At 32.2% G+C, this 13,483-nt stretch overlaps 1 non-coding gene across 1 annotated transcript; it reads right to left on the reverse strand.

The window, feature by feature from the left end:
* Window positions 1-1,286: 1,286 nt before the first annotated feature.
* Window positions 1,287-1,358, reverse strand: TRNAT-GGU (transfer RNA threonine (anticodon GGU)). The gene has a single exon. It is a non-coding gene; the product is annotated as a tRNA-Thr (tRNA).
* Between the last annotated feature and the right edge of the window lie 12,125 nt (window positions 1,359-13,483).

Here is a 13,483-nt window from a genome sequence, read left to right on the forward strand (position 1 = left end):
AGGACCTTTAGGTGCTCGACCATAGGGAGAGGATGCGTAAGCAGGCTCGACTGTTAAGGCCGCCATCACCTTTAGGTGCTCGACTGTTAAGGACCCTTTAGGGGGCTCGACTGATAAGGAGAGGAGAGGGAGAGGATGCGCAAGCAGGCTCGACTGTTAAGGAGAGGACCCTTTAGGGGGCTCGACTGATAAGGAGAGGAGAGGGCCCTCACCATATGAATAGTGAGTGACCCCTCTCCTTAACAGTCGAGCCCCTCACCATATGAATAGTGAGTGACTCCGTCCCTCCGGGCCTCACCATCGGAATAGTGAGTGGCTCCGCCCCTAAGAAGTAAGGGCCCTTTTTTTGACTTATTTGCCCCCCCAAATTAAGTCAAAAAAAAAATAAGTAAATTGAAAATTAGGAAAAGTGATCAAAAGCAAAGTTTAAGGTCAATTTTCAAATTCAGTAACTAATGTACATACTTCAGTAACTAACCCTCTTATATATAACCCTCTTATATTTGTTAACGCTATCCCCTTCGTTACACCTTCCCCCTATAGAGCTGCTATAGAGTTGTCCCACCTCACCAATAGCAAGAATTCGGGATCTATACTCTCCCAAACCTAAGTAACTCACTGCCTTATTCTCTGAGTCGTTTTTCTCTGAATTGAGGAGGTGTATAAATAATGGGTTGGGGATGTTTATTATAGCAGTTGTTCCCTGGCAAAGGAGGAATCCGGATGGTGGCCGGCTCGGAATGGACTTACTTCAGGATCTATATCTCTTTCTGTCCAGGGAAGGGAGAAGAGATCATAAAAATCGATCCGACGAAACATTCAATCAACAACCAAATAGGGAGTTCGATCAACTAAATAAGATCGATTAATTTCGGATAGGAAAGGTCTCCAAATCTCCATCAAATTTCAATACCAGAGTAGCTTATATATTCATAAGCCAATGGGTCAGGTTCACTTACTTCTCCTCCGTTTTTTCCACTTCTTTTGAAGACTGGTAATTTGAAATTACCAGGTATCCATAATACCTCTGATATGTTCAAAATTGACAAAGATCGAGTAAACTATATACTGATCCTATAGTAGCAGGATGAAGAAGACTATTATTGATAAAAATATAGTGGTCCTCCCCCCATATTAGTTGTGAGACTCCGTCATAACAAATGTTTTGCCTGAAACCTATCATGACAGATAATTTTCGTCCCTGAAAAAGGGTTTTCATCTTGAAAAGATGTGGATCATACGATGAGAAATGGACACCCGAGCCTTCTTTCTTCGTGGGAAACATGAGCCCTTTATCGGACTTGAACCGATGACTTACGCCTTACCATGGCGTTACTCTACCGCTGAGTTAAAAGGGCCCCCTCATCATATATGAATCATATTACTAATAATAAATAATTTAATGTAGATCATAAATAAATAAATAAAATATTAAATAATATTGATGTGTATCTAAAATATATATTAATAGCAAAAAAATATTTTAATGTAGAAAATTCATAAAATATTTCAATACTCAAGTTAAATAAAATATTTCAAGTTATATATATATATATATATATATATATATATATATATATATATATATATATATATATATATATATATAGATATATATATATATATGTATGTATGTATGTGGGGTTAAAAAATCCAAGTACTCTAGCTCTTCTACATTTTGGCTTTTTTTTTCCTAGTATTTTTTTGGTTTGTCTTAAACATAGAAAAAAAGAATATAGGAAAAAGCTTTTTAGAATTGCAAAGTTTTAGCTATGTAGTTTTCACAATCCAATAGATTTTCGAGGAATTTAATCCATACATACATTCAAAAATGCACTTTAGACAATAAAATATTACACACGATATATATATATAAATGAAACTTGTATACATGCATCTTACCAAGAGTGGTTAAGAATTTTGCAGTGAAAGCGATTTTCAAGTTTTTCACTCTAAATGAGGTTTACACATCAAATGATTTGATCCTTCTTGGCACTTTCTAGATTCATTATTAAAATAAATCATTACTAATAGGTAGAAAAATATCAATTATTCCACAATTACTTTTTAAACTTATTTGTATGATTATAAGCATTTTCATTTCAACATGATTGACACATTTTTAAAAAATATCTTGAAAAAAAAAGATTCATGGAGTTGGCCTCATAAATATCTACAAATAAGATATCATGACACTATATAATAAACATCCAACTTGTTATTTTCACTTTTGTGAAAATACATTTTCCTTGACAAAAACTTAGAAACACAATACATCTAATTCAAAATACTTTCATTACTCATGGAGGTATTCATGGCTAATATAAAAAATAATGCACAAAGGCGTACCTTTATAAAAAAATAGGTAACAAAATTCAAAATTCTATAATGGATATTCCAATTTAGGCATAGTTTTCTTGTTTAAACACTTCATGTAGTCCTCAATCATGACAACATCATTTCGTATTAAATTATTTTGCAAAAAATATTGTGTAATATTTATCCCATAAAACACATGCATGTCTTCTCTCTCTTTCTGAATGTCATCTCTAAGCTTCCTTTGAAATATTTGTATTCAAATATCATACCTATAAAAATAGTTATTGGTTCATTGTTAACATAAACACTACTTATAGTAATACAATTACTCATCTCATTTACTCAAAAATCATAACACAATTTTTAGAGATATTAAACAATTATGTTAGAACCAACGAGCGATGTATTATTGAAACATTATATAATTAACAATCCATACATGTATCTAAACACTCTGAATTTATTTCAACATATTTCTAAAGTGCTCAATGTCTTTATCCAACATTAGTGTCTATATCCACCTAATTCTATGAGTGAAGGTTTCTTGTTATGAACCTTCTACCTTAAAAAGTGATAAGAAATAAATAATTATAGTCCTCTTTGAGGAGGAAACCTCCTTTTAGAATGAATACAATGTGTAAGACAATATTTGATGATCCTAAGACTAGGTATCCTTAGTGTATATATAGGAGACAAAGGGTACAATTATAATAAATTGGACCACAAGAGCTTCTAGTCTACATAATAATATAACAATATAAATGTAATCACTCGGTATCTAGGGATTAATAACAGGTTTTATGGGTAAAATGGGGCTTATATATGGCTTTGTTGGGAATAATACTGAGGGGGGGGGGGGGGGTGAATCAGTATTTACAAACTAATAAATTTTTCATTTCCATAATAGGCAACCAACGTATATCTAGTGAACTTATGATTCAGTTAATTCATCATATGTTGATCGTTAATCAGTGCATCGGTACTTTATTAAACATTAAATAGTAACCATGTGTAGTAATAACATAATAGATCATCACACATAAGAAACACACATGAACACCAAGATTTAAGGTGGAAACCCAATGGAGGGGAAAAACCAACTGCTGTTATTGTCTCTATCTTCTTTTAATATAAATAATAATCTATTTACAATCTTGTACTGGTGCAAACTCATCCAGTATGCAGACACCCACCTGCAGAAAGCTAAAGCCTTCTCTCGCTCTCCATATTCTACTAGAAGGGAGCTACAACCCCGTAGTTCTTGTACTAGCTGATATGTTTACTAGTACGTAGGCGTCGACCTATAGAAGACTACAAACTTCACTCTTTCTCCAGCTGCTACTAGAAGGGATCTCCAACCCCCTTATATAATCACCATCCACTACTAGTAGGAAGCTTCGAATTCTTTACTGAAGGCTTCAACCTTCAGTATCCTCTAGGGGCCACGTTTCATAAATTTTCATACTAGATACTCCTGGTACAAAAAAACACAATATGAAGGCCTCTTTCATCAAATTTTCATATTGGGCCCATTAGTAACATTAAAGCTCAAAATTAATCACCACTGCAATACATCCATAAATACATCTACATCAACCAATCACTGAAACTTAATCATCAATCTCTGATATAACTGAAACCCAATCATAAATCTCTGAATCAACCATAACTAAATCAATCAACCGCTGAAACCTCTAACATATTGAATCAAACAATCACTGAACCTATGACACAACTGAATCAACCATTCATTCAACATTAATCAAATTCAACTAATCAACTGAAAAAGAAAGGTCACTGTAACCAGATCTGAACCCAAAACACTACATCAACAACCAGAACCAACTGTAACCTCAAAAGTGATGTGTCATAATGTATACATTCCTTCAATGAAGACAACCTACGTGTATACGCCACTTCTTTTAGCCCAACCTGTGTATACCTCTAAAGATACTGAATCATAAAACCTTTGAACCACAAACTGTACCAATCAGTGACATTCTGAAGATCTATTATCATATTATAGAGTTCTAAACAAATATCAACAAGGATCATCCTTCTTTCTCAATCAATCAACCCGACTCAATCTCATTATACAATTAATGTTACTTTCATATCTAATAAATACATCATTGACAAACAACAGTAAAATGGCAACATTGATTAGATAGATCAGTCACCCCTGAACAACAAGCATTTCTTCTACATACGCTACTTGGAAATGTCAAATCAGTGTGTATACGCGCCTTCACTAATGCGAACCAGTGTATATATTTGAACTTAGTTACTTATAGCTTCACAACCATTCCAGACTTCAGACATACCCATATCATCACATATAAAGGATAAAACATTTGTTAGCATTCAGATCTAGCCTATCCATTATCAGATCACGTAATGATAAGTCATTATGATCCTGATCCATTATTAGATATCATCATCAAACACTCAAGTGTAGAGATAAAGCAAAGCATCAGAAACCCATAACATGCATAATTTCTTTTGATCTAACACTTCATAAGATATTCATTCCTTGTGCACTTAGCCCTTTGATATTCTCCTCCTTATATCGTTTTCGCCCTTCTCAATACCTCGGACCAAAACAACACTTAGGACCTGTGGTATTTTTAGACGGGATCAAATAACCATTATCTTGCTCAATATTGTGGGATAATACCATGGCATTGACCCTTGGTATTCTTTCACCTTAATTTCCTTAATTTTTCATCCCATACGCGGTTTTTCTCTTGTGAAAGTGCATGCATACGCATATGTTCTTTTTGTACAATGAGCCCGCGTGTATATGCTCTTTTTGTACAGTGAACCCGTGTATACAACTTAACATACCTGAAAACATCCTTTTTCTTCAACTTCTTGATTCTAATTTGTAGTCCTTTGTTCCAATATCCTATTCTTCTATACCATTGCCCTGTTACCTCTGAATTGACTTGTTATAATGTGGTTTTCCATCATATATTACTTCTGAACTGATTTCTTTGAACTGCCCTACATTTTGTCACATCTATAAACACAATTGTCATGCATTATGTCACATCCTATTTATAATTTTATCAATTAGTTCATTCATCAAATATCAAGGAAAACACACACTAACAATCTCCATGTATCCAACCTTTGACCATTATTTTATTCCATCATTCTGTCACCTCTAACCTGTATATTCATCTTTGTTCCATCATTCTGTCACCTCTTATATGTCCTGTAGATTCATTTAGTTTCCATATACTTGTCCTACTACAAGTGGGTTGTCATCAAGTACAACACTTGCATTATAATGCCAACATGCTTAACATACCCCTCCCATTCAAAGAAGTGTTTCCCTCAACACTTGACCATTTGAGGGTCCTTTTTCATGAAAAATTTGTCTTCCATGTCGCTTCTTGTAGTGATAGGTTCTTCCATTTGGTGAGCTAGTTGGTAATTGCTTAATTTCTCAACTACTTAGTCCTTGTCTCCAAGATAGTTTATGTTTCTAATATTATTTTCCCTTCTTCAATAATATCCAATATAATAGTTTTGACTCAGATATTATCATTGAATACCTTCTTTAAGCAAGAAACATGGATGAGTAGATGTACATGTGAAGATGGAGAAAAATCCAATTTGTAAGTCATACTTCCAATCCTTTGCAACGCCTTATAGGGGTTATAATACCTCTATGTTAATTTTCTGTCCTCTTTTTATTTCTTGAGGGATATCTATTTACATCGTTGTAGTCTCATAAATACCTAATCCACCTGAAATTCTCTTTCACTACAATGTTGATTTGTTTGTTCTATTGTCCTATTTTTTGTCATGACCAAGTTGTCATTTAATAGTTTCAAAGCCTCTTATTGGTGCCAAATCTGGTTCTCTAAACTTTGGTCCTTTATATTCATTTTCAAGGGTTATGTGATGGATGGATGATGATATACATAAATTTCCATAAATTGTGACATGTTTTAATAAGTACAAAAGGATGTATCATAGCACCATTATGCCAAGGAAAACCATTTGACCCATTGTGTCTATTTATTATATGCAAATATATATATATATATATATATATATATATATATATATATATATATATATATATATATATATATATATATATATATATATCTAAAAATTTATTCAAAATCTTAGTTTTCCCATGAGATTTAGAATGGTAAGATGAATTATGAGCCAATTGATTACATAAAAGGGAAAATAATTTAGTCCAACATGTTTAAGTGGAAACTGTACCTCTATCACATATAATAATCTTTGGTATTACATGTATCTTTTGGATTGTTTCCATGAATGATTTTTCCACTATATTTTCTTTAAAAGGATGATAAAGAGAAAAAATTGGGCATACTTTTTCACTTGATCTACCACTACCATAACGACACTCTTGATTTCAAATTCTTCCCAATGATAGCTTGGTATGGGTAAAGGTTGAATTATACATGGAATATTGATTTTCTCTTATTTTGTTATCATACCACAGATTCCACCACAAAATTGTGCACATTTTCTTTAATACCTTCCCAATTTTTTTTTTCTTCATCCTAAGGTATATCTTCAAGGACCTCAAATTTCCTCTTGCATGAGAAGTGGGTAATTCCAAAAGGACCTTATATTTGAGTTGAGAATACTTACATTTAGATAAGTGATCTTGATACAATAACAAATCATTTATTCATAATTTTTTCTCTTGCATCAAAGCCCTCCTATAGTTTTTAAATGATATTGCCTTCCTTCTCACATTCCTTCCATTATATCCTTTCTTCCTCCACCGAGCTAGATTAAAAAATGATCATAACACATAAAAAACCTTTGTGTCTTCCTCTTTCCTTGAGAGTGCATTTACCACAATATTTTATTTTACATTTTTGTAGATAATTTTCAAGTCATAACCCAACATGTTTGTGACTCATTTTTGTTTCTCTTTTGAAGATAATATTTTCTCCAAGAAGTACTTCAAACTATCATGATTTATTTTTACTCTAAAGTGTCTTCCTATCAGGTATGGATGCCATTACTTAACTGCATGTAGTATGACTAACATTTCTTTCTCATAGATGGGTCTAGTCAAGTTTTTTCCTTTAAGTTCATTATTTTTGATGGAAAGGTGCCTTCCTACTTGTATCAAAATGTCACCAATGGCACGACATGAGGCAGCACACTCCACAATGAATGTTTTTATGAAGTCAATTGTTGCCAAGATGAGAGTTTTACACATACACTCTTTAATTTATTCAAAATATTTAGTTTCTTCTTTATTACAAGAAAATTCTTCCTTTGTCAACAATTTTGTTAGAGCGTGCTCCTATTTTACCATAATTCTTGACAAAATTGTGGTAATATCGTATCAATCCTAAGGATCCTCTTTGTTTCTTCAAGGTATCATAGATTGTCCATTCCCTCTTAGTGTTGATTGTCTTGGGGTCCACCTTGAAACACTCATATGATGCAATATAGTCTAAATATTCAACTTATTAAAACCCAAACACCCATTTGGAAGATTTTTTATATAGTTGTTTCTCTTCAAATAGTGTTAAGACCTTGTCAACATGTTGTACATGCTCTTGGAAATATTTTTTGTAGATTAGGTATGCCATGAAAAAATACTGACACAAATTTTCTAAACAAGAGTTTGAAAATATAATCCATTAAGATTTGAAATGTTTAAGTGCATTTGTAAGTCCAAATGACATAACCAAAAACTCATAATGACCTTCATGTGTTGTAAAAGTTGTTTTGGGAATATATTCTTATCTCATTCTGATTTGATAATATCCAAAATGAAGGTCCTACTTAATAAAGAAATTTTTCCATGCAATTAGTATAAGAAACTTCTAGCACATATATGGAGAAATAACTTGCTAATTTACTATGATGGTTTATGGAAAGACAATAGTATATTGATTTATAGGAATGGTTGGAGGTATTTTCACAAATAATGTGAATATCAAGTAACAAGATGAAATACAAAAAATCAAATTAGCTTTCATAATATATATATATATCTATATATATATATATATATATATATATATATATATATATATATATATATATATATATATATATATATATATATAATATATATATATATATATATATAGATATATAAAGAAATTTGGTATGACTATGTGGAAATCCAAGTTATATATATATATATATATATATATATATATAGAAATTTGGTATGACTATGTGGAAATCCAAGTTTACCAACAATGGTATGCTAACTTTTTTACAAAATGTGATAGATATCTTTAGGTTAGTTAAGTAGTTTAGTACCTAATTTCTGGAATTTCCTAATGAAATTATGTTGAATTATAAAAGTTAGTTCATATTTGTGTGTAGCTAATTATTGTCAAAATTTTAATTTTAATTTTATAATTTTATAAATTAAGAGTATATATCAAGTGAAAAATAAATTGAAAAATTGAACAATTTTTTTTTTTCAAAAATATATATTTTTGGAATCTACATAATTAGAACTATATGTGTATATAGTTTCATCCAAGATGAAATTGTGTAGCTAAGTCAAATAGAATGTAAAAATGGAGATATTGAGAGAGATTAAAACAAATAAGACCCTTTTTTTAATATCCTAAGCCACTAAAATTTTCAAATATGAAGAAATTTCCCTAGAAAATAAGTGGGTGAGAATGTTCAAACCTACCAAGTACTTCAAATTTATAAGAATTTACATGTGCTTCTTTCACTCTGAACCATATGAAAAAATTAGATTCCACTACTCCTCAACCATTTGCAAAATATACTCTTCAACACTAAAATCTTCCTCTAACACCTCGATGTAATTTCATCCCCAACCATGCTCAAAGACCCCAACCCCATTCTTATTATAAAAAACTTGATAATGAAACTCATAATCCATCTAGAGGATAAATATCCACTATAAATGCATATATTATGTTTTAAGAATTATTAATGTCTTTTTATCCTTTTAAAATTCATTTAGGGCCCAAAGCCCATGCATTTCCCGATTCCAACTTGCCAACGCTTAAGAATAAAATCTTCGCTAAAGTCTTGAGAACCATTTATTGTACATAAATCCTCCTTATGGTTCCCATATCACACCAAAGGATGAATATTCAATTGAGATAGTGTGTGCAGTGATTCAAGGTCTTGTTCATGGCCACTGAGCTTGCGAATTATCATTTTATTCCCAAGACCCTTATTTTCATATCCTAACCGTGATTAAGGCCCTAAGATCCATTATTGGTGTCAAAAACATACTAATGTCACTCATATTGATAATTGGACATGTATCCCCTTACAAAAGGTGCTATTTGGTGGTTCAAAAACTAACTTACAATGCTTGATCTCAACGATATGCAAATAATATATAAGAAGGTTATGTTCTGTATTGACTATGGTTAACCCATCAAGTCCTATAAGTGGTGGGAAAAACCTTGATACCAATGAAAATTTCAAAGGATACATTACTCCGATGGGCTAATTTACCTTTTTTCTTGAAAATAAGTTCACCAATTTCCTCTTTTTTCCCTCCTTTTTCCTAAAACTATGCCAAATTTCTAGAATATATATAAAATCCTTAAAAATTTGGATGTTCTCCCAGAAGAATCACGAAATATTTAGTGGTTTTAATTTTAAGAATAAATAATATTTGCTAAGGCCTTACATGTTCTACATTTTATAATAAATATGGATCCTTAAAATTTACCCTACAAGCCTTGATGGTGTTAACATGGAACTTAGAGGTATAACATCACAAAGAGAGGATTTATGTGGTGTTTCTAGGTGTCATTCACAATGTTTGATCCAACAATATTTTTTTTTATCTCTTAAGGACCTTAGTTTTCTCCCCTAAGCATGATGCTAATCTTGTGACCCATTGTTGTTGTGAAAATCCTACTAATGGCATCGATATTTATTATGGTAGACCAAGGATTTCTTACAAAAAGCATATTTTGTGTTTTGAAGAGTCCTTTACAATGGTTGAAAACAAGAAGATTCATAGAGGGCATAATTGTCCATTCTTCCTTCACTGAAAATGGTTAAGGCCTTAATATCCAATCATGTAGTGTAAAACCTCCTACTTGTAGTCATTTACCACTTGGAGGCCAAAGAACTATAACAAAGGATCTATGTCATGGTTTAAGGCATCATTCATGGTGTTTGCAATCAAGAATATTCCTTTTGTGATTGAGGCCATTTTTTTCCTCCCATATCCATGGTGTAGGCCCTAAGGCTTGCTCCTATTGGCAAAAAACTACTAATGGTGCCGATATTCTAAATGGGAGACAAAATATCACCTAAAAAGTCATGTTTAGTGGGTTTCAAGACTCCTTGACATAGATTGATTCTATTAAAATTCATAAAATCTCTAAGAATAAACTTTTCCTTCTTAACTATGGTTATGGACGCAATACCTAAACATGTTGTGCAAAATCTCCTAACGGCATTGATATCTCACCTAAAGGTTAGTTATATATTATAGAGTATTTGTTTGGTGATTCAAGACCTTGTTCATGTATCTATAGTATTATAATCTCACTCTATGGTGAAATTCCCATGTTTCCTCCCTTTCCCTTGGTACAAGCCTCGAGATCCATTTTTGTTTATAAAACCTACTAATGGACCTTGTAAGAATTTGTAATCTATCAAATAATATATTGTGAGTAGTTATTCAAGACCTTGTTCATGTATCTTGAGTATTATAATCTCACTTTATGGTGTAATTCCCATGTTTCCTCCCTTTCCCTTGGTATAAGCCTCGAGACCCATTTTTGTTTATAAAACCTACTAATGGAACCTATATTTTCTTTGAGGCCATTTGCTCGTAGTGGGGGACTCTACTAGAGCTTGGAGAGGAGTTCTAGAGCTGAAGGCATATGTTGTACTTTTGATTCATGGTTAATAGAGATATATGTTCCCTTCTCTTTACATTCATTTTTGTAGTGAATTGTTCATGTTTTACTTGATGTTTTGAGGTAATGGTATTATGCAAAAAATTATTTGTTGTCCATGTTCATTTGTGTTTGCCTGCAGGCCTAGATCAGTAGCAGAAGAGAGAGATCTCCTGGTGTTGCTTAGAACTCAAGAGCCATCACCGACCTATGAGGAGGTCAGGTATTAGCTCAAACGTTATAGCAATAGGAATTGCATGAATCAATTCTTGCTTGATCATATAATTGGGAATTGTTTGTTGTCTCAGTTTAGCCATACATTTTTATATCTGGTAACCTTATTAGGGCCATAGGATTATGAAGCAATGGATCCTTGTGCATAATTTTTTCCACAAAAGTTAGTACTATACTCTTTTTTCTTCACATATTAACAAAAAAGTTATCTTTTTTCCCTAAAAAAATATTGAAACAAATCGAAAATAAATATTGAACACATGCAATAACTAGTTTAGTTAGTATACCCTCTTTCTTCTTGTATTTGAAAAAAATTGATCTATACTACTCTATGGTTATTGTTATTCATATTTGACTATGATTCTTAAAATAATTAATAACAGATACTAGACATTACTAATGTTATTGTCATTAAATAATTTTATAAGAAAGATAATTCTTGCACATTAATTTATTATTCATGAGCAAGTCTCAATCAACTTATATTTTAACACAAAAATATGAATAACAAAAATGAATTACATTACTATTTCAATTCATAATTTATTTTCATCTTATCAACTATAAAGTGGTCTAAAATTACTACAATAATATATAATGATGATGGCAATGATGATGATGATTAACATCCACTAGGAGTGAATATAGTCTCTTGGACCTTTCTAGGGCATAAATTGATTACTCATAATATTTGGAATTTTATTTCTATGCTCGAAAAGCGTTAAGAGAAGCATTCCAAGATCAACATAGTTTTGTTGAGTTAAAAGGTCAAAAAGGTTGGTTATGTCATAAATATTTTGAAATTTACTATATCAAATTATAATTAAATTGGTTGGTAATACTAACATACATAATATTCTCATCATCAAATAATATTAGTCAACTTTTCAATACACTACAATAAATAATATTAGATAAAACAAACTAATTGAGCCCAAGATTAAGACCTCAAATATTTGGTTGTGAAAATTTATATAAATTTCTTTTATGTAGTTTATCATGATACAAGAAAAGAAAACAGGGATAACAATAATTAACAATAACTTATTATTATTCATTAAGACTTGAAATATTTTCTTCTACAAATTTATATAAATTTATTTTACATAGTTTATTATGATAATTTTTCACGGAAATAGTAAATATATCCATTCAAAATGCTTAATTAAGTGGTTTTCCAATTCTTATCTTTGGAAAAACTCAATCTAATTAAGGTCAAAAAATTATAAATCCATAATATAATTCTAATCTTAATGAAATATGTATTCTTGGATCTTGCCACTTTTTAGTCGTCCTGCTAATTCCTCCCCCTCCATAGCCAACTCCTGAAACATCAAATATGGGGATAAAACATAATCATAGTTTTAAAGTGGGGCTCATGCGTCTGTGGACACAATGAGATAATGTAAGGGAAACACTTGTACGACATGGGGCACTCATATTCCAAGCAGGAGAAAACAAAACTTCTGTACCCAGTGTGTCACACCCCTAATTCTTTTTTTGTTAATTGACAACTGTGCGACACCGCCTAAGTAGCTAACATGTTCCATTGTTAAGTTACTTTGCGAACTATGCCTAACATTCATCATCTTTCATTAACAATATTAATGTGCAGAATCCATTGACATCATAACATTTAACCATAAACATTCAACACAGCAGAGAGGAGACCATCATATGCAATAATAAGCTTTTATTATGAATTTATGAGAAACTAGCTGACTGGGAGAAAAAGCTCCACCTTCGTTACAACCGTCTTGTTTGTCACCGGGCGCCCACCTCGTGCATGCCTTGGACGGTGGTTGCACCTTACAATCCACACTTAACCGATTTTCCAAGTTGCCCAACTCGGCGTGCATGGGCACCCTCACCCGAGTCAACCACCGCCCTTGGTTCGTTTGTTCGAGCAGCCTAACTCGACGTGCACGACTCCGTCGGGCAGGCGCACCTTCATGCGACCCTCCACCCAACTCGCCTTCACCCGAAGTCTCCACAATACATTGGGTGGGTGCACCTTCGTGCGTCCCTTCACCCTA

The sequence above is a fragment of the Pinus tabuliformis genome, chromosome 7 (assembly GCF_031772625.1).
Source record: "Pinus tabuliformis cultivar Carrire ecotype Pingquan chromosome 7, CPIR1, whole genome shotgun sequence".
NCBI lineage: Eukaryota > Viridiplantae > Streptophyta > Pinopsida > Pinales > Pinaceae > Pinus > Pinus tabuliformis.